Genomic DNA, 21,397 nt, shown 5'->3' with positions numbered 1-21,397 from the left:
CTGTCAGTTCAATAGCTGGTTATTGACCTCTCTGCTATATTGGAAATAGGTGCTCCCTCCCCATTCTATCTAGGCCTCTCATAATTTTACACACCTCAATTAAATATCCCTCAACACCCTTGTTCCAAAGAAAACAGACCCAGCCTGTAAAATCTTTCCTCACAGCTAAAATTCTCCATTCTAAGAACCCCCCTCACAATTTTTTTCTGTACTCTGTTATAATCACATCCTTCCAGTAATGTGGTGACCTGAATTGTATCCAGTACTCTAGCTGTGCTCGACAACAACACAAAGAATTTGTGGGGGCGATTCTCCCAAAAATGCTGAATTGGTGGGAAAACTGTTTTAGATTACGACTGTTTTTCTCAGTGCTGCTTCAGACCTGAATCTCCCCATTCTGTGCAATGCAGAGGTCACAATCGTGAATATCATTAAAAACCCGGGGGGGGGGGGCTATTCACGCCACAGCCGGAAATCAACAGGATGAGCGGGAACCCGCGCATGCGCACATCGCTGGGAGATCGTTGAAAAGACCTCCCAGCATCCAGATCACTGCCATCCAACCCCCACAGACATCGCTGGCCTCATCGCTGGCCCCCACAACCCCCCCACAGACATTGCTGGCCCCCTTCCCCCATACAAATATCGCTGTTCCCCGCCTCCCCCCGCCCCCCCCCCCACCCGTCTCCCCCCACACACACACATGGCTGCCCGCTCACCTCATGCCCCCATGGATCCGGATAATCCACCCCTTGAACATACTGCTGCCCTGCAGAGAACTAGCGTTGTGCTGACATGCACAACCCCAGCTTGTGATCATTCCCTCTCTTGAATGGGAGCCCTGAGTATTGCACCCCCCCTGGATACAGCAGCCTATTGAATGGCAGCCAATCAGCACCCTGAGGGATGCATGACACTCAACTGAATGCAGCCTTCAAAATCTCTCACAAGTATTGAGCGGCACGGTAGCACAGCGGTTAGCACGGCTGCCTCACAGCGCCAGGGACCCGGGTTAAATTCCGGCCTCGAGTCACTGTCTGTGTGGAGTTTGCATGTTCTCCCCGTGTCTGCGTGGTTTCCTCCGGGTGCTCCGGTTTCCTCCCACACTCCAAAGATGTGCGGGTTAGGTGGATTGACCATGCTAAATTAGTGTCAGGCAGATTAGCGGGGTGGATGAGTGGGGTTATGGGGATAGGGCCTGGGTGGGATTGTGGTCAGTGCAGACTCGATGGGCCGAATGGCCTCCTTCAGCACTGTAGAGATTCTGTGATTCTTGATGATGATGATTCTCATTTCTTGCCAATGGGCACTTGAGTGGCCACACTCACTGCATCTGCACTCCCCTAATAACAGTAAGAAGTCTCACAACACCAGGTTAAAGTCCAACAGGTTTATTTGGTAGCAAATACCATAAGCTTTCGGAGCGCTGCCCCTTCGTCAGATGGACTGAAAATCTGTTCTCCAACAGTGCACAGAGACACAGAAATCAAGTTACAGAATACTAATTAGAATGCAAATCTCTACAGCAAGCCAGGTCTTAAAGGTACAGATAATGTGGGTTGAGGGAACATTAAACACAGGTTTAATGATGTGTATTGTCTCCAGACAGAACAGCTCGTAAGATTCTGCAAGATCAGGGGGAAAGCTGTGGGGGTTACTGATAATGTGACATAAATCCAACATCACGGTTTAGGCCATCCTCATGTGTGCGGAACTTGGCTATCAGTTTCTGCTCAGCTACTCTGCGCTGTCGTGTGTCGTGAAGGCCGCCTTGGAGAACGCTTACCTGAAGATCCAAGGCTGAATGCCCGTGACTGCTGAAGTGCTCCCCCACAGGAAGAGAACAGTCTTGCCTGGTGATTGTCGAGCGGTGTTCATTCATCCGTTGTCGTAGCATCTGCATGGTTTCCCCAATGTACCATGCCTCGGGACATCCTTTCCTGCAGCGTATCAGGTAGACAACGTTGGCCGAGTTGCAAGAGTATGTACCGTGTACCTGGTAGATGGTGTTCTCACGTGAGATGATGGCATCCGTGTCGATGATCCGGCATGTCTTGCAGAGGTTGCTGTGGCAGGGTTGTGTGGTGTCATGGTCACTGTTCTCCTGAAGGCTGGGTAGTTTGCTGCGGACAATGGTCTGTTTGAGGTTGCGTGGTTGTTTGAAGGCAAGAAGTGGGGGTGTGGGGATGGCCTTGGCGAGATGTTCGTCTTCATCAATGACATGTTGAAGGCTCCGGAGGAGATGCCGTAGCTTCTCCGCTCCGGGGAAGTACTGGACGACGAAAGGTACTCTGTCCACCGTGTCCCGTGTTTGTCTTCTGAGGAGGTTGGTGCGGTTTTTCGCTGTGGCGCGTCGGAACTGTTGATCGATGAGTCGAGCGCCATATCCTGTTCTTATTAGGGCATCTTTCAGCGTCTGGAGGTGTCTGTTGCGATCCTCCTCATCCGAGCAGATCCTGTGTATTTGGAGGGCTTGTCCGTAGGGGATGGCTTCTTTTACGTGTTTAGGGTGGAAGCTGGAGAAGTGGAGCATCATGAGGTTATCCGTGGGTTTGCGGTACAGTGAGGTGCTGAGGTGACCGTCCTTAATGGAGATGTGTGTGTCCAAGAATGCAACCGATTCCGGAGAGTAGTCCATGATGAGTCTGATTGTGGGATGGAACTTGTTGATGTCATCGTATAGTTGTTTCAGTGATTGCTCACCATGACTCCAAAGGAAGAAAATGTCATCGATGTATCTAGTGTATAGCATCGGTTGAAGATCCTGTGCGGTGAAGAAGTCTTGTTCGAAACTGTGCATGAAGATGTTGGCATATTGAGGTGCGAATTTTGTCCCCATGGCTGTTCCGTGTGTCTGGATGAAGAACTGGTTGTTGAAGGTGAAGATATTGTGGTCCAGGATGAAGCGGATGAGTTGTAAAATTGCATCTGGAAACTGGCAGTTGACGGCATTGAGTACTGAGGCAGTTGCAGCAATGCCATCCTCGTGGGGTTGCTGGTGTAGAGTGCCGAGACATCCATTGTGACGAGGAGTGCTCCTGGTTCAACATGGAGGAGAGGCTTGATTGTCTCTTCCCCGGCCAGGGCCTTAACCCAAGGGGTGCATCTGCCACGGCATTGTGGGAGGAGGTGGCAGAAATGGTGAATGCCAGGAGCCTGACACCACGCTCTGGCGGGCAGTGTCACAAAAAATGTACGACCTTCTGCGAGCAGCAAGGATGAGTGAGCATCTCTCTTGGAACCGCGCACATGCTTGGCACGGATCTCCAACCCTGCTTAGACACCTGTAGGGCATGCAACAAGTGACCCTTCCCCCAGGAACACAATCTAATCCCTTCCCCTCACCCCTCAACGAGCACCCTTCAGTGGTGACCACTTTCCCTGAAACTGTCAGCACAACGCCCGAGACACAGGCACGCATTGCGCACCATGCACTGCAATATGTTAATGCTTTCTATCCACCTTATGTTCCCACAGGAAAAGAAAATCCGCAACACACGGGAGATGACACAGACTGGTGAGGTGTGCCTGACCTGCGGCAGCTGAGTTGCATGGAGGAGCGTGTCATGGAGCTGGCAGGGGGTGATGGGGCATCCTGAATGGTCACCGACAGCCAGGTCGGTGTACAGCATGCAAGTGAGCAGAAGCGCACCCTCAACCTTGGTCCTCCTCGAAGTAAGTGCGATGCTGCATGGAATGTTTTGCCTCCCTCCTCCTAATGTGTGTTCTTTTTTACAACTCTGGACCCTGAGGAGTCCGGCCCTTCAGGTGTCGCTGCTGCCCCCGCTGCTCTGGACAAACTGCCCACGACCCCCTGGATGACATCTCGGAGGGAGGCACTGAGGAATCCTCCGAGGGCAGCACCACTAAAGCGGCACCGTCATGTACCACACAACCCACCAACACAGAGACAATCACCACAGTGGGTACCTTTAATGTTGAGGCTTCTGGGCCACGAACTGGTGAGCACATCACAGACACTGATGCACATCAGGTGGAAGCGGGCACATCCGAGGACTCGGGCACACAGAGGTTTGCCAGAGGCCAGGATTCAGCTGTCCCCAAGTCAGCTGCTGGGCCTCTGGATTTGTTCCTCCCAAGGCTGGTGGAGATGCATCAGGAAACCCAGGGAGTTGTGGAAGGGCTGTCAGCAACCATGCTGCAACTGCAAGGCTGTTTAGGGGAGTCAAACAGAGTGCTGTTGCAGGAGGTGGTACCGACACAGTGTGAGACCCAGGTCAACATTGTAAGGGTGGCGACTGCAGTGGAAAGTCTGGCTCAGGGGTCTGTCCTCATGGTTGACAGTGTCCAGGCCACACAACGGGCCACGGGCGAGTGTGTTTCCGGCATCCAGGAGGCACAGCGTTCGATGGCCATGGGTGTCGGGGGCATGTGGGAGACACCGCTGGCCGTGGCTGGGACTCTTGCTGACATTCTGGAGACACAGCAGGCAGTGGCTGTGAGCCTCGACAACTTAGCCCAGTCTCAGAGGGCTAATGCTGAAGGGCTCCAGAGCCTGGCTCACTCACAGAATGCTGTAGCGGAGGGGCTCCAGAGCTTGGCCCAGTCACAGAGGGCCAGGGCTGAGGGATCACACATCATGAGCAGACGCATCTAGGCCTCCAGGACTGGCAAAAAGCCAGGTGATGCCAGAGCTTCTGGAGCTCAATCTAGCTACCCTCGCGTCCCATGGAGTGTCCCCGGGGCCTCTGGGCATGCCAAGGGAGGAGGATGGGCTTGAGCCCATACCGGGGTTTTCCACCCAGGTGATCCCGGATGTCCTGAGATCTTCCGATTCCCCCCTTCCTCACACTGGGGCATCTCAGGGCCAGTGGGATGAACAGGGTGGCACCGAAACAGTGCCATCCGCAAGTCAGCCGGGGCCCTCCAGGTCCGAGCCACCCAGGGGATGTCCACCAAGGGTATCAGAGGCAACGGGGCGTGCATCACAGCTGGACACCTCCACCTCCATCCTGGGGTAGCACCGAGAAGAAGCAGTAAATAGCACAAAGTTAGAAAGTTGTAGTTCACTAGAGGGCACGGGTGAAGATCAGCATTAGTCAGGGTTTGGTAATCATTTATGTTAAAGACACAATAATCTGTTAATTGCACATCATGCTGTGACTAATGTGTCTCTGATTCTCTCTCAGCCCCCCCCCCCCCCCCCCCCCCACAGCTCAGAGTTCCCAACTCCCAAACAAGTCTGTTTAGTCTTACAGACTCAGCGACATGTTTCAGAGCGCCTGCCCTACCTTCCCCAACATCCGCCAGACACTTGGTGCAGGTAGCCCCCCCTCCTCCCCCCACCTCTCTTGGCCAAAAAACATGTGTCCCCAACCCTTACAGCTACGTGGGCCAGGGTGGCAGCGTGCATTCGGAGTACAGGTAGGAGTCAGACTTGAATTGCACCAGCAGCAGGATCCCAGAGTGCACAACAGCGAGTCGTCATCATCCTCCAGCATTCAACCAAGACTTGCAACCATTGCCGGTCCTGGCACATCAATAGGGTCGGATGTCTCTGGTGGTGGTGGGATGACAGGAGCAGGGGAAGGGTGATGTGATGGTTTGATGGCCCAGGTTGGTTTGGAGGGGAAATAGTGGCTGCACTTGATCCTGTGGTGTGGTGGATGTTTGTTGGTTGCACCCCCCCTCACTGCACAGAACCAGCTAGGTGAAGCAGGGTGCAATCAAGACGTAGCTTGCTGCCCTTCCCTGCTGGAGACCGGCCATTGCCACCCGCCATCTTTCCTCAGGCTCTTCATATAGCGGGACGTCAACCTCGCCTCCTCGCCGCTCCTCCTCCTCCTCCTGCTCCAGCTGGTCTCCCTGCTGCTGGGCGATGTTGTGAAGAGCGCAGCAAACGATAATGATGTGTGAAGCAAGCACAGGGTATACTGGAGGGGAGCAGTCCAAGCAGCGAAACCGCATTTTCAGCAGGCCGGTGCACCACTCAACAACGGACTGGTTGGCTGCATGGGTCTCGTTGTAGCGACGCCTCGGTCTCGGGCCTCCGCAAAGGTGTCATCAGCCATGAACTTAATTGGTAACCCTTGTCACTCAGTAGCCATCCCGGGAGCCTGGGCTGGTCTTCAAAGAGTCCAGGGATGTCCGACTACCGGATCACAAAGCTGTCATGGACACTCTCTGGGTGGCGTGCATCAACCTACATGATCTTCATTTGATGGTTGCAGACAATTTGGTTGTCCAGGGAGTGAAACTCCTTTCTGTTCAAATATTGTTGCGGCCCTGCATGGGGGGCCCGCAAGGCGATGTGCGCGCCAGCCACTGCGCCCTGCACATTCGGAATCCTGGCGATGGATGCGAAGCCAGGAGCCTGGGCCTCCTGCTGTGCACGGCCCACATCGAAATTAATGAACTGCCCTGCCCAGGCATACAGGGCATTTGTGACCTGCCGCACACATCTGTGCATGGAGGCCTGGGAGATCGCAGCTAGGTCGCCACTGGATGTGTGGAATGATCCGGAGGCATAGAAATTGAGGGCTGCCGTCACCTTCATGTCCACAGGGAGCGGGTGGCCGTCCCTCCCCTCAGGTGCTAGATGTGAGAGCACCTCACAAATGTGTCACACCGTGGTCTTGGACAGGCACAGCCGGCGATGGCACATTTTCTCCGAGAGGGCCTCAAAATAAATTCCGGGGCCTGTACCTCCTTGCCCTCGGCACCCTCCGCCTTCTGTGCACCCTCTTGGGTGGCAGCCGCCTGCTTTCCTTCTTGAGGGTCTGGTGGTGGCTGCTCCTGCGGTGGTCTCTCCACACCCGCCACCTCTTGAGCCGTCGCCTCCTCCTCCTCCTCCTCCACCCCTGCTGCCACCAACATGGCCAGCTCCAGATCGAGCAAACCGAGATCCATCTGCACAGTGGGGTTTGGAAAGAGCATAGAATGATGGATTATTCTCATTGGCTGCATAAACCCAGCACCACCCCAATCCCTTAATTAGGCCAGAACCCCCACTTGTGGGAGCTGGCAACACCGCACAACCCATGATGCCGTGCGTGGCCCAATTAGGGTTGTGTGAGATTCCCATCATGACAAATGCTGGCACAAGTTATGCAGGTCGGCGTGCAGCCATGGGCAATGCGCACCCTTGAGCCATTGCTATGTGTGCAACTGCAGCATCTGTTACAGGCATGAGTTGCTGGTCCGTGTCACCGGGCAGGGACAGACTGCAAATCAGCACCAGATGTGTGCCCAGTGACTGCAGATTTCATACAGTCCATGTCTGAACCTCTGCACCCCGGTCTGGAGCAGCAGCTGCTTCATCTGGTCAGACCTCAGTCAGCACATGGTACACTCCTCCCCCACCCCAGAACACCAGCATTCAGTCGAGTCCCTGACCACACCCTGCGGCAAGACAAGGCCACTGCAAAGTGCCGTGGACGGGGAGAATGAGTGGGAGACTTGAGGCTGCCTCCTACACTGCGCTACAGCACTGCCCAGGGGGTGGCGGGGGGGGGGTGGGCTGGGGGGAGTGGGAGCCCTTGAGGCTGCCTCCCACACTGCGCTACAGCAATGCCCTTGTTTGGCGGGGGGGGGGGGGGGGGGGAGGAGAGGTGGGGGGGGGAGAGCGGGGTGGTGAGCGGGACTCCCTGACGGAACCTCACCTAGAGAGCTGTGAGGAAATAGAAGCCCCCCACCCCAGATATCACTGGTCCATGGGCCAACACCTGAAGATAGCAGGAGGAAGGCCAGCAAGCATTTCCAGGGCCTGCCTGCAACATCCCCCGTGCTCCACTAGGGGCACTTACCTCCTCACGCCAGTTCAAGGCTGCCACACTAGGTTGAGACTTTTATATACCTACTGTGATTCGCGCCAAAGTTACATCATGCCAAAGAGGTGGGAGAACCAAACGTGGGTGGAGATTGCCGTGTGGATCCCGATAATGGCATACTAAGGTATGTAAAGTCATGCAAATCAGCTGCCCACTGGTTTTCTGCGGGTTCCTGGCGGCGCCATTTTTCACCGGTTGGGAGATGCGAGCGGGTCGTAAAAGCTCGCAGGGAACCCGTGAAATGGCCGACATGTACATCTCCCAGCCTGACCTGCCAGAAAGGTTGTGGGTCGCGATAGGAGAATCGCCCCTTGTATTTCTATTTATATCATAGAAATCATAGAAACCCTACAGTACAGAAAGAGGCCATTCGGCCCATCGAGTCTGCACCGACCACAATCCCACCCAGGCCCTACCCCCATATCTACCCACTAATCCCTCCAACCTATGCATCTCAGGACACTAAGGGCAATTTTTAGCATGGCCAATCAACCTAACCTGCACATCTTTGGACTGTGGGAGGAAACCGGAGCACCCGGAGGAAACCCACGCAGACACGAGGAGAATGTGCAAACTCCACACAGACAGTGACCCAAGCCGGGAATCGAACCCAGGTCCCTGGAGCTGTGAAGCAGCAGTGCTAACCACTGTGCTACCGTGCCGCCCACGGTAGCTAATATAGGTGCAAGCACAGGGGTGCCTTTAACATAATAAAACTCCCTTAGGGAGGGATTACAGTATCTGTCCATGAACCGTTCCTATTTCCCACAAACATGCTGCCCCTTGGTAATATCATCCAAAAACACAGCATCACTTTCCACAGGGATACTGATGGCACTGCCACCTCTCCTAACGGTAATCCATTGACACCACTTCTTTTCCTAGAAATTGCTGTACATTGTGATGAACCAGGCTGGGCAGCCTTGGTGTCATGTCTCAGCTTGAAAAGAGCTTCTGACCAAATATCCACTCCATCAGCAAGTGTTGCTGCAGGAGCTTGCAATGCTCTTTGGATGCACTTGATGGTTCACTGGGTCCTAATTCAGTGATGGGAATAAGTCGGACATTAGAGTCTTAACATCATCCCATTAACCGACATCACCTGACTCCAATCCTGCCTCAGCTCATCCATTGCTCAAACTCTCAGACATGCTTTGTTACCTTTTGACTTGACTTGAGCTGCTGACTGGCACCCCACACTCTGCATCTTTAAACTTGAGATCAAAACTTTGCTGCCCAGATCCTAACTCCCACCAAACCCCAATCATCCTTCACCCCTGTGCTTGCACCTATATTAGCTCTCAGTTTAGGCAACATCTCGATTTTTAAATTCTTATTCTTGTTTCCAAATCCTTCAGGGGTTTTGCCCACCGCCCTCCCCCTGCCCCATCATGGTAAACACTTCCAGATCCACTTCTTGGCCCTCTTCCTTATTTTCCTCCTTGAAGACATTTCTTGTCATCTGCCATCATATCTACTTATGTGGTCTGCTGAGATGAAAGGTGCCATATAAATGCAGGTTGCTGCTGTTGTTAAAGATAGCAGAATTGTACAAATCATGTTAGATGTATGAACACGAGAATTTATTGTTTTATGGAATGTCCATGTGCCTAATCACTGTTGGGAGTAATTTTGCAAGATATGTCGCAACAAAAGGTCACAGCACCCAATGCACACGTGCATCACGCTGCATGCAATGACTACAGTACACAAACAAACAAGTGTGATTAAACAATGATAAGAATTGAAATTGGGAGCTGTTGCAGAATGATAGTTGCCAGAAGGACAGCTAGTTGCTTGAGAGTTGGACACAAAAATCTTGATCTCATTCTTCCGCCTCCATTTGATAAAGTGAGACTCCACACTGAAACTGGAGTCTGACCATTTTAATGTTTTATTGATTCTCTTCACTGAATGAGAACCCATTGAATCAACAACACCCAAAGAGCATCGCAAACTCATGCAGCAAATGTTATTGTCCCACTTGAAGCAAGCAACAGCACACACACTACGGGAAAAGTAGTTAATGATATTGATTAGGAAACACAGAATGACACATTGATAACTGCTGAAGAAATGATAACAGCATTGATGATTGACAGAAGTTTAGTCTACTGAGTTCAGCTTAGAAGCTGTTTCAACAATAACACCATACTGCAGGGTCACTTGCTTCCTTGTACATTTGACCTGGTGGTGACCTTGGCAGTGTTGGGGAATATAAACTCCCAGGCAATGTGGCAGATTTAATACCAAACAGTTCTGAGGTGTGGTGATCATTAGATTAAATCATCAACAGTCATAGCCTGGGATGATGGCAGCTTTACCTTTACCTGCACACCTCAAAAAATTCAGCCAAATTTGTTAGAAATTTGTTTGATAGAAGGAGTGGCACGGTAGCACAGTGGTTAGCACTGCTGCTTCACAGCTCCAGGGACCTGGGTTCGATTCCCGGCTTGGGTCACTGTCTGTGTGGAGTTTGCACATTCTTCTCGTGTCTGCGTGGGTTTCCTCCGGGTGCTCCGGTTTCCTCCCACAGTCCAAAGATGTGGAGGTTAGGTTGATTGGCCATGCTAAAAAAAAATTGCCCTTCATGTCCTGAGATGCGTAGGTTAGAGGGATTAGTGGGGGTAGGGCCTGGGTGGGATTGTGGTCAGTACAGACTCGATGGGCCAAATGGCCTCTTTCTGTACTGTAGGGTTTCTATGATTTCTATGATATGATTTCCCTCTGACAAAGACATACTGACTATCCTGAATTAATCCTTGCCTCTCCAAGTGGAGATTAATTCTGCCTTTTGGAATTTTTTCCAATAATTTCTCGACTACTGATGTTAGACCCACTGGCCTGTATTTACCAAGTTTATGCCCACCGGTATCCTTGTTCAGAGATACCATTCTCATCTTTGTGATGGAAGATTGTGTGTCAAAGTTCATCTCCAGAGACTTGAGCACAGAATCTAGGTTGACACTCTATTAAATTACTGAAGGAAAACTGAGACACTCAGATAGACGTAAGACTCCATGGATGAGCACAGGGGTCTTCTCAGTGTCTTGACCAACATTTATTCCTAAACAAACCTCACCAAAGTATGCTTAGCTGACCACTTATCTCATTGTTGTTTGTAGAAGCTTACAGTTCACGAAATTGCAAATGACTAGTGCAATGAATCACAAAAGGCTAGTGTGCAATTTAGCAAGTAATTAGGAAAGCTAATAGAATGTTATCATTTATTGTGAGAGGAATTGATTACAAAAGTTATGCTTCAGTTGTACAGGGCATTGATGAGACCACATTTGCAGAATCGTGTACAGTATTGGTCTTCTTATTTAAGGAAATATGTAAATGTATTGGAAGCAGTTGAGAGAAGGTTATTAGACTTATACCTGAGTTGTCTTATGAAGAAAGGTTGGACAGGCGAGACTTATATCTGCTGGAGTTTGGAAGAGTAAGAGGCAACTTCATTGAAACACATAAGATCCTCAGGGATCTTGACAGGGTGGATGTGGAAAGAATGTTTCTTCTTATGGGAGAATCTAGAACTAGGCATCACTTATAAAAATAAGGGTTCACCCATTTAAAACAGAGATGAGTGTGTTAACCAGGGTTCAGGGTAAGTACATTCCTCTTAGAGTGAAGGGCAAGGCTCGCAGAAGTAGGGAACCCTGGATGACTCGGGATATTGAGGCCCTGGTCAAGAAGAAGAAAGAGGCACATGACATGCATAAGCAGCTGGGGTCAAGTGAATCCCTTGAAGAGTATAGGGGGTATAGGAGTAGAGTTAAGAGAGAAATCAGGAGGGCTAAAAGGGGACACGAGATTGTTTTGGCAGATAAGGCAAAGGAGAATCCAAAGAGCTACAAATACATAAAGGGCAAAAGAGTAACAAGGGAGAGAGTAGGGCCTCTTAAGGATCAACAAGGTCATCTATGTGCGGATCCACAAGAGATGGATGAGATCCTAAATGAATATTTCTCATCAGTATTTACTGTTGAGAAAAGCATGGATGTTAGGGAACTTGGGGAAATAAATAGTGATGTCTTGAGGAGTGTACATATTACAGAGAAGGAGGTGCTGGAAGTCTTAAAGGTAGATAAATCCCCGGGACCTGATGAAGTGTATCCAGGACATTGTGGGAGGCTAGGGAGGAAATTGCGGCTCCCCTAGCCGATATATTTGAATCATCGATAGTCACGGGTGAGGTGTCTGAAGATTGGAGAGTGGCAAATGTTGTGCCTTTGTTTAAAAAGGGCTGCAGGGAAAAGCCTGGGAACAACAGGCCAGTGAGCCTCACATCTGTAATGGGTAAATTGTTGGAAGGTATTTTGAGAGACAGGATCTACAGGTATTTAGAGACGCAAGGACTGATTAGGGACAGTCAGCATGGCTTTGTGAGTGGAAAATCATGTCTCATAAATTTAATTGAGTTTTTTGAAGGGGTAACCAAGAAGGTAGATGAGGGCAGTGCAGTTGATGTTGTCTACATGGACTTTAGCAAGGCCTTTGACAAGGTACCGCATGGTAGGTTGTTGCATAAGGTTAAATCTCACGGGATCCAGGGTGAGGTATCTAAATGGATACAAAATTGGCTTCTTGACAGAAGCCAGAGGGTAGTTGTAGAGGGTTGTTTTTCAAACTGGAGGTCTGTGACCAGCGGTGTGCCTCAGGGATCAGTGCTGGGCCCACTGTTATTTGTCATTTATATTAATGATTTGGATGAGAATATAGGAGGCATGGTTAGTAAGTTTGCGGATGACACTAAGATTGGTGGCATAGTGGACAGTGAAGAAAGTTATCTCCAATTGCAATGGGATCTTGATCAATTGGGCCAGTGGGCTGACGATTGGCAGATGGAGTTTAATTTAGACAAATACGAGGTGATGCATTTTGGTAGCTTGAACCAGGGCAGGACTTACTCAGTTAATGGTAGGGCGTTGGGGAGAGTTACAGAACAAAGAGATCTAGGGGTACATGTTCATAGCTCCTTGAAAGTGGAGTCACAGGTGGACAGAGTGGTGAAGAAGGCATTCGGCATGCTTGGTTTCATCGGTCAGAACATGGAATACAGGAGTTGGAATGTCTTGTTGAAGTTGTACAAGACATTGGTAAGGCCACACTTGGAATACTGTGTGTAATTCTGGTCACCCTATTATAGAAAGGATATTATTAAACTAGAAAGAGTGCAGAAAAGATTTACTAGGATGCTACTGGGACTTGATGGATTGAGTTATAAGGAGAGGCTGGATAGACTGGGACTTTTTTCTCTGGAGCGTATTAGGCTGAGGGGTGAACTTATAGAGGTCTTTAAAATAATGAGGGGCACAGATCAGCTAGATAGTCAATATCTTTTCCCAAAGCTAGGGGAGTCTAAAACTAGAGGGCATAGGCTTAAGGTGAGAGGGGAGAGATACAAAAGTGTCCAGAGGGGCAATTTTTTCACACAGAGGGTGGTGAGTGTCTGAAACAAGCTGCCAGAGGTAGGAGTAGAGGCAGGTACAATTTTAAAAAGCATTTAGATAGATACATGGGTAAGATGGGTATCGAGGGATATGGGCCAAATGCGGGCAATTGGGATTAGCTTCGGGGTTTAAAAAAAAGGGCGGCATAGACAAGTTGAGCCGAAGGGCCTGTTTCCATGCTGTAAACCTCTATGACTCTATGACTCTAGGTGAAATTCTTTCACTCAGAGGGCTGAGTGTCTTTGGAATTCTCTTCCTGAAAATGTTGTGGAAACAGAATTTTTGAATATTTTTAAGGCAGAGGTAGATAGATTCTTGGTTAGCAAGGGGGTAAAAGGTTATCGGGAGTAGGTGGGATACAGATTTGAGGTCAGTAACAGATCAGCCATGATCTTATTAAATGGCAGAACTGACTTGATGGGCTGAATGGCCTATCCCTGCTCTTTAATTATATGTTCATAAATTGTCTACCAAATTTTTCCTCACTATAGAATATAGAACATAGAAAAGCTACAGCACAAACAGGCCCTTCGGCCCACAAGTTGCGCCGAACAATTTCCTTACCTTCTAGGCTCATCTATAATCCTCTATCTTACTAACCTCCATGAACCTGTCCAAAAGTCTCTTAAAAGACTCAATCGAATCCGCTTCCACCACCCCTACCGGCAGCCGATTCCACGCACCCACCATCCTCTGAGTGAAAAACTTACCCCGAACATCTCCTCTGTATCTACTCCCCAGCACCCTAAACCCGTGGCCTCTCGTGACAACCATTTCAACCCTGGGTAAAAGCCTCTGAGAATCCACTCTATCAATACCTCTCTTATACACCTCATTCTTCGCCTCTCCAAGGAGAATAGACCTAGCTCTCTCAACCTAACCTCATAAGGCATACCACTTAATCCCGGCAACATCCTCGTAAATCTCCTCTGCACCTGTTCTATGGCTTCCACATCCTTTCTGTATTGAGGCGACCAGAACTGGGCACAGTACTCCAGGTGGGGTCTGACCAGGGTCCTATTCAGCTGCAGCATTATCTCCCGATTTCTAAACTCAATTCCTCTATTGATGAAGGCCAGGACTCCATTCAGCCTTCTTAACCACAGCCTCTACCTGCGATGCCGCTTTGAGTGTCCTATGGACCCGGACCCCAAGATCCCTCTGTTCTTCCACACTGCCAAGCATCTTACCCTTAATATTATATTCTTCCATCCTATTCGACCTGCCAAAATGAACCACCACACACTTATCTGGGTTGAAGTCCATCTGCCACTTCTCCGCCCAGTCTTGCATCTTATCTATGTCTCGTTACAACTGCTGACATCCCTCTACACTATCCACAACACCTCCAACCTTTGTGTCATCAGCAAACTTGCCAACCCATCCTTCCACTTCCTCATCCAGGTCATTTATAAAAATCACAAAGAGCAAGGGTCCCAGAACAGATCCCTGGGGCACCCCACTGGTGACCGACCTCCACTCTGAAAAAGACCCATCTACAATCACTCTTTGCCTTCTGTGGGCAAGCCAGTTCTGAATCCACAAAGTAATGTCCCCTTGTATCCCATGCCCCTTCACTTTCTCCATAAGCCTTGCATGGGGCACCTTATCAAACGCCTTACTGAAATCCATATAAACCACATCTACCGCTCTTCCCCGTCTAAGTGTCTAGTCACTTAATAGTAACTGCACTATAACAATTATTCTTTGTGAAGAACTTTGCGACGTCCTGAGTACGTGAAAAACACTAGTTATTCTTGGGTTTTTTTTGCCTCTTTTCCCTCAAGCCTCTCCAGATTTCAGCTGATGACTTGGAGGTGCATGACAGCATCTGTGATAATGCGTTTTCTGATTCCCCCGACATGTACCTTTGAGGGAATTGGCAAGAACAGAAATTTATTTGTCTTGATTTTGGACCAGTGTACACAGGATGGGTAGTGGAAGTGAACAATCAGGATATTCATCTTGAATTGATGGTGAGGAGCCCAAACCATTTTTAATGTTACTCCTCATTCAATTGCAGTTGGCAAGCTACTCCCATGTTGAGAAGCAGCTTGTTATTTTGGAAGGGAAACCATTTGGTTATAGGTCTGAAGCAGCACCTTGCTGGAGACAGATCAGAAGGAGAGGAAATAACTGTGACACAGGACAAATTTAAAGGAGTTTCAGGAATGTACAGAAGGTTCTTCCAGCCACTCCTTAACACATTCTGCATCTGGCCATTTCCTGCCCTGCTATACGGGTGTATGTGGGGGTGGGGCGGGGGGGGAGGTGGATGGGGAGGTATGGCACGTTACCACAGAGCCAGAACCTAGCAGGTAATGATTTTAAAAGTCATAAAAATGGAATTTGCATGGAACAATAAAGCTTGACCTGTTTTCATATGCCTGGTAAGAAGTTTAACAACACCAGGTTAAAGTCCAACAGGTTTATTTGGTAGCAAAAGCCACAAAGGCTTTCGGAGCTGCAAGCCCCTTCTTCAGGTGAGTGGGAATTCTGTTCACAAACAGAGCATATAAAGACACAAACTCAATTTACATGAATAATGGTTGGAATGCGAATACTTACAACTAATCAAGTCTTTAAGAAACAAAACAATGCGAGTGGAGAGAGCATCAAGACAGGCTAAAAAGATGTGTATTGTCTCCAAACAAGACAGCCAGTGAAACTCTGTGGGGGTTACAAATAGTGTGACATGAACCCAATATCCCGGTTGAGGCCGTCCTCGTGTGTGCGGAACTTGGCTATCAGTTTCTGCTCAGCGACTCTGCGCCGTCGTGTGTTGCGAAGGCCGCCTTGGAGAACGCTTACCCGAATATCAGAGGCCGAATGCCCGTGACCGCTGAAGTGCTCCCCAACAGGAAGAGAACAGTCTTGCCTGGTGATTGTCGAGCGGTGTTCATTCATCCCCTCAACCGGGATATTGGGTTCATGGCACACTATTTGTAACCCCCACAGAGTTTCACTGGCTGTCTTGTCTGGAGACAATACACATCTTTTTAGCCTGTCTTGATGCTCTCTCCACTCACATTGTTTTGTTTCTTAAAGACTTGATTAGTTGTAAGTATTCGCATTCCAACCATTATTCATGTAAATTGAGTTTGTGTCTTTATATGCTCTGTTTGTGAACAGAATTCCCACTCACCTGAAGAAGGGGCTTGCAGCTCCGAAAGCTTGTGTGGCTTTTGCTACCAAATAAACCTGTTGGACTTTAACCTGGTGTTGTTAAACTTCTTACTGTGTTTACCCCAGTCCAACGCCGGCATCTCCACATCATTCATATGCCTGAGTCAGGGCCTACACATTAAACCTATTCAATGTGTCTGGAGCAGGATGCCAGTGATACACTTCCTATTAATATTTTTGGCTCACTACCAACTTATTCACACTGAAACGTGGTGGTAGGAGACAAGAATCACCCTTTGATGTATTTGACCAGTATCTAACTGGTGCTACCCTTTGCTACTATTTAAACACAGGAATTGAAAGCAGGAATTCAAGTGCTGCAGTTCCATCTGGTCTCTACTCCCTCTATCCATTTTCCAGGCCAGCCTATCTGTTGGCAGGACTTAAATCTTGCCCCCAGTAATATTCAAAGCTGCTGACCCAGAATTTTTACTGGCCTCACCATTACGGACAGAGTGTCCATTTAAGGCAGCCACTCAAGACACCTAATAAAGAGAGGTCAACAAACATGAGGTCAAATGCACATGCAGATCAGATGTGAGCTGTCCAACTACTAAATTTTTATCCTGAGAAATGGCCACAATGCACATCAATTCCTACTCTAGCATATCCTTCTTGAAATAGAAAAGGTTCATCCTGAGCCTTATTTTAATTTAAACCATGACTGATAGACAAGAGGAGGTGTAAAAGACAAGTTTACTGAATGACACTGGCTGAGGACTGAAGTAGGCCAGTAGTCCATCCTCTTGGCTGGAATAGTTCAAGGGATGGAACAAGTTAAACTTGGGGTTGCAAGAGAAGAATGTAACTATCTCAATGGAAACAAATTAAATCATGCTACCGTGCAAAGGGACCTGGGGGTCCTTGTGCATGAGACGCAAAAGCCCAGTCTGCAGGTACAACAGGTGATCAAGAAGGCAAATGGGATGTTGGCCTATATCGCGAGGGGGATAGAATATAAAAGCAGGGATGTCTTGATGCACCTGTACAGGGCATTGGTGAGGCCGCAGCTGGAATACTGTGTGCAGTATTGGTCCCCTTATATGAGGAAGGATATATTGGCATTGGAGGGAGTGCAGAGAAGGTTCACCAGGTTGATACCGGAGATGAGGGGTTTGGATTATGAGGAGAGGCTGAGGAGATTGGGTTTGTACTCGTTGGAGTTTAGAAGGATGAGGGGGGATCTTATGGAGACTTATAAGATAATGCGGGGGCTGGATAGGGTGGAGGCGGAGAGATTCTTTCCACTTAGTAAGGAAGTTAAAACTGGAGGACACAGCCTCAAAATAAAGGGGGGTCGGTTTAAGACAGAGTTGAGGAGGAACTTCTTCTCCCAGAGGTTGGTGAATCTCTGGAATTCTCTGCCCACTGAGGTGGTGGAGGCTACCTCGCTGAATATGTTTAAAGCGCGGATGGATGGATTCCTGATCGGTAAGGGAATTAAGGGTTATGGGGATCAGGCGGGTAAGTGGTACTGATCCACGTCAGATCAGCCATGATCTTATTGAATGGCGGGGCAGGCTCGAGGGGCTAGATGGCCTACTCCTGCTCCTATTTCTTATGTTCTTATGTTCTTAAGAAGAAGTAAGGAATAATTTCTTTCATTAAAAAATCAGTATGAGGTGAAGTCACATGATACTGTTCCATACTACAGCACAACATATTTCCTTCAATGAACTAACAACAACAAAATTCATATGGAAAGCTGATACAATGATGTGTACATATTATTGGAATGTAAAAGACTGGACTCAGAGTTCAACCCCTTCTGTAACTTTCCATTTATTATGAAGAGCCTTTGTGTCACTTGATCTTCTACTTTATAATGTAACACATTTCAAAACTATGCATACTTTACTGAGGACAATTCTTTCAAAATGTATTACCAGGTTGTAAATCCAGAACTGTACAATTGCATTTTGCTGAAACAGTGATTCATGTTACTGTTATAATTTTTGAGATGATGGGATGGTAGCCACAGTTTGGAGAATGGGCCAGATGATTGGTGGAGCTACTGATATGACTCCTGTGCAGAGGGTGAGCAGAGGATAAAACCAGCTCAATACTGGTCTTAGCCTAACTTGGATTTTGTATGGTATTTTCTGAGCCTTCTCAGCATGGACACAACAATTACAAGAACCTGTTTTTCTGTAACACCCACTCAGAGTGAGGTCTAAGCAGAGAGGATTTGAATTTCAGAGTAATACAGCGAGAGAATCAGATACAGCTTCAACAACCACGACAACAATCTGTATTCATATCCCTTAGATTCAGGAATGGTCCTATTAGATTCAAGGTTTACAAATTGCTTTTCAAGAAAGGAAGGAGAGAGAACAAAGGGGACTACAGACCAGTTAGTTATTGGAAAAATGCTGGAATCTATTATTAAGGAAGTTTAATCATGCAAAAAATTATAGTATGATTAGAACAATTCAAAATGATTTTTAAAAAGGAAAGTCCTGTTTGATAGATTTATTAGAGTTTTTTGAGGATGTAACTTGGAGGATAGCTACAGGTAAGATGTAGTAAGATGTGATGTGATATTGTTCACAAGAATTTCCAATGTGTCGCACAAAAGGTTGATTGGTAAGAGGGGTGTTGGAGTTGGGGTTAATATATTAGCATGGATAGAGGATTGGTTAATGGACAAGAAGCAAAGAGTCAGAGTCACAGAAGTTTACAACATGGAGACAAGCCCTTCAGCCCAACTTTTCCATGCCGCCCTTTTTTTAACCACTAAGCTAGTCCCAATTGCCCACATTTGGCCCATATCCCTCTGTACCAGTCTTACCCATGTAACTGTCTAAATGCTTTTTAAAAGACAAAATTTTACCTGCCTCTACTACTACCTCTGGCAGCTTGTTCCAGACACTCACCACCCTCTGTGTAAACAAAAATGCCCCTCTGGACCGTTTTGTATCTCTCCCCTCTCATCTTAAACCTATGCCCTCTAGTTTTAGACTCCCTTACCTTTGGGAAAAGATGTTGACTATCTAGCTGATCTATGCCCCTTATTATTTTATACACCTCTATAAGATCACCCCTAAGCCTCCTATGCTCCAGGGAAAAAAGTCCCAGTTTATAACTCAAACATCATGTCCTGGTAACATCCTAGTGAATCTTTCTAGTTTAATAACATCCTTTCTGTAATCGGGTGACCAGAACTGTACACAGTATTCCAATTGTGGCCTTACTAATGTCTTGTCCAACTTCAACAAGATGTCCCAACTCCTGTATTCAATGTTCTGATCAATGAAACCAAGTATGTTGAATGCCTTATTCACCCCTCTGTCCACCTATGACTTCACTTTCAAGGAGCTATGAACCTGTACCCCTAGATCTCTTTGTTTTGTAACTCTCCCCAACGCCCTAGTATTAACTGAATAAGTGCTGCCCTGGTTCGCGTACCAAAATGCATCATCTTGCATTTATTTAAATTAAACTCCATGTGCCATTCATCAGCCCACTGGCCCAATTGATCAAGATCCCATCGCAATACTAGATAACCTTCTTCACTGTCCAACGTGCCACCAATCTTGGTGTCATCTGCAAACTTACTAACCATGCGTCCTAAATTCTCTTCCAAATCATTAATATAAATGACAAATAACAGCGGACCCAGCACTGATCCCTGAGGCTAGTCATAGGCCTCCAGTTTGAAAAACAAATCTTTACAAACACCCTCTGTCTTCTGTCATCAAGCCAATTTTGTATCCAATTGGCTATCTCACCTTGGATCCCGTGAGATTTAACCTTATGCGGTTAAAGGGTGGCACAGTGGTCAGGGTGGCATGGTGGCGCAGTGGTTTGCACCACTGTCTCACAGCACCACGGACCCGGGTTCGATTCCCGGCTTGGGTCACTGTCTGTGTGGAGTTTACACATTCTCCCCGTGTCTGCGTGGGTTTCCTCCGAGTGGTCAGGTTTCCTCCCACAGTCCAAAGATGTATGGGTTAGGTGGATTGGCCATGCTAAATTGCCCTTAATGTCAGGGAGACTAGCGAGGGTAAATGCATGGGGTTGTGGTCAGTGCAGACTCAATGGGCTGAATGGCCTCTTTCTGCACTGTAGGATTCAATGAACCCACCATGCGGTACCTTGTCAAAGTCCAGAGCCTTCAAACAACCACGCAGCCTCAAACAGACCATTGTTCGCAGCAAACTACCCAGCCTTCAAGAGAATAGCGACCACGACGCAACACAACCCTGCCACGGCAACCTCTGCAAGATGTGCCGGATCATCGACATGGATGCCATCATTACACGTGAGAACACCATCCACCAGGTATACGGTACATATTAATACCACTCAGTCAACATTGTCAACCTGATACGCTGCAGGAAAGGATGTCCCGAGGCATGGTACATCGGCGAGACCATGCAGATGCTATGACAACGGATGAACAGACACGACTCGACAATCACCAGGCAGGAGTGTTCCCTTCCTGTTGGGGCACACTTCAGCAGTCAAGGGCATTCAGCCTCCGATCTTCAGGTAAGTGTTCTCCAAGACGGCCTTCAAGACACACAACAACGCAGATCGCCGAGCAGAAACTGATAGCCAAGTTCCGCATATATGAGGACGGCCTCAACCGGGATCTTGAGTTCATGTCACACTATCTGTAACCCCCCATCATTTGGCCTGGGCTTGCAAAATCTTACTAACTGTCCTGGCTTGAGACAATTTACACTTCTTTAACCTGTGTTTATCCCTCTCTCCACTCGCATTGTCTATGCCTGTAAAGACTTGATTACCTATAAAGACTCGCATTCCAACCATTATCTTGCAATTGAGTCTGCGTCTGTATATGCCCTGTTTGTGAACCCAACTCTCCACTCACCTGAGGAAGGAGCAGCGCTCCGAAAGCTCGTGCTACCAAAAAAACCTGTTGGACTTTAACCTGATATTGTGAGACTTCTTACTAAAGTCCAGAGTAGATATTTTCAAGTTGGTAGGCTGTGACAA

This window comes from Mustelus asterias, chromosome 1 (assembly GCF_964213995.1).
Source record: "Mustelus asterias chromosome 1, sMusAst1.hap1.1, whole genome shotgun sequence".
Lineage (NCBI taxonomy): Eukaryota > Metazoa > Chordata > Chondrichthyes > Carcharhiniformes > Triakidae > Mustelus > Mustelus asterias.
Note: the sequence above shows the minus strand (reverse complement) of the source record.